Source organism: Physeter macrocephalus, chromosome 2 (assembly GCF_002837175.3).
Source record: "Physeter macrocephalus isolate SW-GA chromosome 2, ASM283717v5, whole genome shotgun sequence".
Classification (NCBI taxonomy): domain Eukaryota; kingdom Metazoa; phylum Chordata; class Mammalia; order Artiodactyla; family Physeteridae; genus Physeter; species Physeter macrocephalus.
In genome coordinates this window covers 127,276,767-127,282,806 of record NC_041215.1, presented here as the reverse complement: position 1 = coordinate 127,282,806, position 6,040 = coordinate 127,276,767, and positions in this window count along the sequence as shown.

The window sequence follows — 6,040 nt, the reverse complement described above, 5'->3', positions numbered from 1 at the left end:
AACCCGTGTCCCCTGCATCGGCAGGCGGACTCTCAACCACTGCGCCACCAGGGAAGCCCCTATTTGACTTTTTATAAGAGATTTAATTCTTCATTTCAAAAGAAGTTTGTCAAGTGTTTACAGTAAAAACAAATATATCCACAAAAACACCATTTGACTCAAATTAGGATAGGCTATGCTTTGAATTTAGATGAGATGAATTGCTTAGCTGAATGAAGACTTATTCAGTATTCAACAAACATTTATTGATTTCTCACAGTTGGCCAGGAATTGTGTTAAAGGCTATGAGGTTTGTATTGATAAATGAGATAATCCTTGTCTTCAAATCACTCATAGTCTCTTGAGGGAGACATTTAGTGAAAGATTAATGGCACATTGCGATTAATATTTAGGTGTAAGTAAGCACAGAAGGCTATGAAACTATTTGGGGGGCTCCAGACAGGGAATATCAGGCTCAGAAGATTATCCACTGAAATGCCAAGACTTCTACAGCTACCTATATGGATCCTTATTTCTTTGAATATCCCAAGTGCTCTCTACATGTTACAAGGTTTGGTATCCCATACTCTTCGGGTCTTTCCTCAAATACCACCTTCCTACTGAAGTCTTCCCTGATCATCCTATTTTAGATTGTACCTTCTGCCGGCATACCCCCGGTATTCCCTACTCTTTTTCCATGCTTTATTTCTTTTTCTCCAGCAACTGTCACCATCTGATATAATATATATTAGTTTTTATTTGTTACTATTATTATTAATCAACTATCTCCCTCTTCCCTCACTGGAAATGTGAGCTCTCTTCTTACACAGTTGTAGTCTCAACAGTTAGGATTGTGGCTTTCATATAGGAGGTGCTTAGTACATACGTGTTGACGAAAAGCAAGGATGAGGAGTTTTTTTTTATCATTTGCACAAAGTTAAGGATATAGCTAATGGCCTATGCATTGTACTTTTATGCTTTACATAGTCAAAAACATTTAAGGAGAAAATATTAGATAAAGGTGGGATGGAAAAAAGTCATCTTGCAATTACCTAATTAATATTTATTGAGTGCCTGTGACATACTAGGCATAGTATCGGGTGATATGGCAAATACAGTGAAGCTCAAGAGAGATCTTTGCCTTCAGATAGCTTATAAGTTAATTGGTGAGGTAGATACGAAACCATGTACGAAAAGAAAACAACACATAGGAAAATGAGATATCTCAAGCAGAAAAAGAGAAAAATAACTAAAGGGATGTCTAAGCAATCTTGGCTGAGTTGACTGAGGGTAAGCTGGTTGGTCAGGAAAAGTTTCCTGGAAAATATAGGACTTGACCTTGGGTATGGGTTTTAAGAAGAAAGAAATGGAATTTATGGGGCAGGGGTGATGGTGGTAGAGAAATGTACTCTGCAGGGCACATCACTTATGGGGAAGACTCTTCAAAGCCATGACGCTGGGAGGTAACTGTAACATGAAACAGCCTTTAGATGTTTACATGATAACTTTAGATAAGTTATCTTGGGAAACAGTAAACTTATTCCAATAACAATACTTTTCCTCCAACCATTGTGGAATGCCCCTTTGGAAAGGATCTTCAGAGACTGTGACTTGTGCTTTTGAACTTTCTCACCGGGGGCATCCTTTCCATTATTGGAAAACATATACAATATTTCGAGACAAGCCAACAGTAGTTCATGGTCAAGCTGGGTGCTATAGACTGAATGTTTGTCCTCTCCCTCCCCCTGCATTTATATGTGAAATCCTAATGTCCAAGGTGAGAGTATTAGGAGGTGAGGCCTTTGGGAGGTGATTAGATCATGAGGGCTTTCATGGGGTTAATAATGGGATTAGTGTCCTTATAAAAGAGACTTCAGAGAGCTCCGTCACTCCTTCCACCACGTGAAGACAGTGAAAAGATGGCAGACTAAGAGTTAGGAAGTAGATTCCTACTACATACGCAGTCTGCTGGTGCCTTGGGCTTCCCAGCCTCCAGAACTGTAAGAAATAAATGTTTGTTGTTTATAAACCACCCAGTCTCTGGTATTTTGTTATAATAAACAGCCTGAATGAACTGAGACACCAGGTTCACAAAGTGAGTGATCAAATCGGGCAATATCGTTTGGGCCTCAACTGAAGTGTGATTTTAAAGTAATGGGCTGGATTTTCCGAGGTGTCTCATACATTGGAGCTGAAGGTAGCTCCAAAGTCAGGGTTCAGAAGTATGTAGAAGAGAATCGTGTCTTTGGCGTAAATCACCTTCTAAGCTGATTGTTTCGAAAGCCATTGTCCATTTGGACAAACAACTGCCTAAAAAAACAGTGTTACACCTTAATAAGTCACTCTTCACAGTTGTGAATATGGATTTCTTTCTAATTTCTGAATTCTTTCCTCTGGCCCTTTGCATATGGAAACATGTTCTCTGCTTCTATATTTTTTGGAATTGAACCAATTAGCTGTGATGGTGAGAAATGACAGTTTGACTCAAGAACAACACAGGGAAAAGAGCAAAAAGTTAACTCTTATTTTATTGTTAGATGAACATTATTGTTGTGGTCAAAGAGGTAATTAACTTTGACATTGTGCTTAATAAAGGAGAGAGGTCAGGCAATAGCTACATCACGTGCCCAAGAGATCTGGGGACGCAAAGTAACCCATTCTACTTCTATTCCTTTATGCTCGGCCATACCCAGCTATCCTCCTCAAAGTCTTTGGCCTCAGGCCTGAGTTCTGAAATACTCAGACCAGACTACGGGCTAGCTATCGTCATGTTAATCTCGGCTTCTCTGGGTAGATGTCATTTCCGTGTTCTGCAAGGTTGGATTTTTTCAGGTGGGAGTAGTAATCCCCAAACCATTTCTATTTTACATATAAATGGGAAGACCAAAGATCAGATTTACTGTCAGGAATCCATATAATTGATTCATTTATAAGAGCTTACAGAAGACTGTGACAGGACCAAGTGCTAATAGATAACATTAAAAAGGCAGATTTGGTTACCATGGCTTTGAAAGTCATTCACCTCCATTCATCTACCTCGGTGAGGACCATCAGAGAGGAGAGGTGAGTGTAGGTATCAGCTGGCTAGAGTTTCACTAGCTGCTGACAAACAGATCCTAAGTGTGAGGGATCACTTGGTAAGAACCAGCCTTGTTAAAAGTGACAAGGTCAAGTTTCAGGAATGGCAGTTCAATTGTCACCTCAGGTCTTAACATCCACAAGACTTACAGCCTGTAAGGCATAATGGAGCATTCTGGTTATACTGGCCTAGAATTCCTATGCCGTTAAAGTAGAAAGGGACCAGAAAAGATAATTTATTTTTCCAAATTCACATTTAATTAACCTGTACAGTAATTTGTCATTGTTGCTTAATAGGGGTTAGACTTATCTCCAAGGCTCGATCGTGTATTCCTTGAATACAGTACAGAATATTTGCACTTAACATTGTTCCATTTTGATTACCAAGCATTGGACTAATTGGAAACACACAGTTAAATATCTGTTGACTTACTGTAGGGACTAATTGTTTGTAATTATTATTGGGTCTCACAATATCTGTAGAAATACACAGAGCTCAAAAATGAAGGGAGTGGGGGAGAATAACGTGCCCACAGCTGCAAAATGACTAGAGACAAATTATTTTACAGCAGATTTTTCTACCCCTCGGTAGCTCTCATAGCTGTATAAGCCATTTAGCTATGTGATTTTAGAGCTTTGTTTGTCACTGCTGTCAGATCTGTAATTTTAAAGGAAATGTACTAACTGGTGTTTAAGCAGGAAGAGAGAGACTGTGGTATTTGCAATGAAATGCAGAGAGAGCAGGAAAACGTGAGCAAGTTGGCACTTTGTAGATCATTATTGCCCTTGCTTAATAAAGTAATAGATGCCTCACCATTGCTTTGAAGCGGTTGCCAACTTCCTCAGAGCGCTGTGAAACCTGATACTTCTGCCTTTAAACTGTGTGTGAAAGTGCAAACAGTAGTACTTGTGAATTCATTCAGCCACTTCCAAACTGTAGTCTAAGCAGGGAACGGGAATCCAAGACTGGGAGAGGAGGGGGAGAGATGGCCTCTGCAGGTTTCAATATCTGGATGTCAGATTTGGCTGACTTTTAGTTATGCAGACTTGAACTTTACAGAGATAAACATTGGTTTCCTCAAAGGATCTAAAGGAATTAAAAGAAGGAACTTTGATCTTCTTAGCAGGCTATTTTCATTAAATAAGCTCATGGCAGAGTTAAGTCAAAGCCAACTCAACCCACATTATTAAAATGCTTACTGGGCTACCAAATTTAATAGGTGCACTTTAGAAGGTGGAGATTAGTGTCCAAGTAATCACGGGGTCGGGCGCGGGGGGTTGCGTAGGTCAGGAGAATATTTTCTGTGCCTGAACTGAGATGCAGAAGACTTGCTCCATCCTAAGGCTGAAATAGTTTTCTGTTATCTGCCTTCCCTTGCTGAGCAGGTGGTGCATGTGCTGGGGTTCCTGAAAATGTCAAGAGTCATTTTTCTATGTGTAGTCAGGGCCACCCAGGAAACTAAGGAAGCTTTATTTCCAGAACTGTATTATGACCTTGGCTATGTACTCACAATCTCTGTTGCATTTGGGGAGAACATGATAACTAGGTTGTTGTCCTTGCTCAGTTTGCTTGCTAACAAAGTGGTTTAGAACAAAGGTTGACTCCTTGGTAGCCCATGGCCTGCTGACTTGTGTAAGAGTGTCAGAGGTCTGAATGTGCAACGTTAGCTATTTCTGAGGCAACAAGCCACTACGTCAGAAGAGCAGAGTGGTGACTCTTTCGTGCTACCAACTGGGAAGCAGCAAATGGTCGTGTGGTAAAATAGAGAAGTCTTTATTTGGACACTGGTCCAGAGCAGCAAAAGTCCTCTCCAAAAATTCATCATCTGGGTGTAGTGTAGATCTCCATGTTCTTCCATGAAAAATCTGTATTCTGCTGCAGCATTGTTCAAAAAAACTTTCTCCAGTGAAGGAAATGCTCTATAACTGCACTGTCCAGTATGGTAGCCACAAACCACATGTGTCGAATGGATTTTATATTGCACAGCACAGCTCTAGAGGGACCACAGTAGGGATGTGCGTGAGCCCCTGCTTCATGTGCGATCTAACACTGATGGAGGCAGTGTCTGCTGCGTGTGTTTAACGTGTGGGAGATTCCATTTAGTTTTCCCATGAAGCCGTGATGCTGATCACAAAAACAAAACACATTCCTGCAATGTGATAAGTCCCTCATTAAAAACCAGAATGGGGGCTTCCCTGGTGGCGCAGTGGTTGCGCGTCCGCCTGCCGATGCAGGGGAACCGGGTTCGCGCCCCGGTCCGGGAGGATCCCACGTGCCGCGGGGCGGCTGGGCCCGTGAGCCACGGCCGCTGGGCCTGCGCGTCCGGAGCCTGTGCTCCGCAACGGGAGAGGCCACAACAGTGAGAGGCCCACGTACCGCAGGGAGGATCCCGCGTGCCGCGGAGCGGCTGCGCCCGTGAGCCATGGCCGCTGAGCCCGCGCGTCCGGAGCCTGTGCTCCGCAACGGGAGAGGCCACAACAGTGAGAGGCCCACGTACCGCAAAGAAAAACCAAAAAACCAGAGTGAGAAGAAATGAAAAGGAAAAAAAATAAACCCGAGGTTACAGGTGTTCCTAGAAGAGGACTGATGATTATTTCTTGGCCAAACATTTGCTGGAATGAAAAGTGGTAATGTCTCAGCAAGTAGATCTCTCTCCTGCTGTGATTCATTTTCGGATGCTGGGTTCCTGCACTTTTATCTGTGTTGGAGAGCTGTCTAACTCCTTTCCAAGCCACATCTTAGAAAAACAAAACAAAACAAAACAAGGCAATAAAACAGAGGAAGGATGATGTGCTAGGTGTGGGAAAATGCTTAACGACACAGGTTTCAACTTGCTACCAAGTCATTCCATACGTAGCTGTAACTCACTTATTTGGAATTTGGAACATGCTGTCTATGGAAGCACTTTTATAATTTACTTGTTTCCAAGGCTAAACTCTAGTAGTCTATTTTACCCATCATAGAACTGATGATGGTATATTT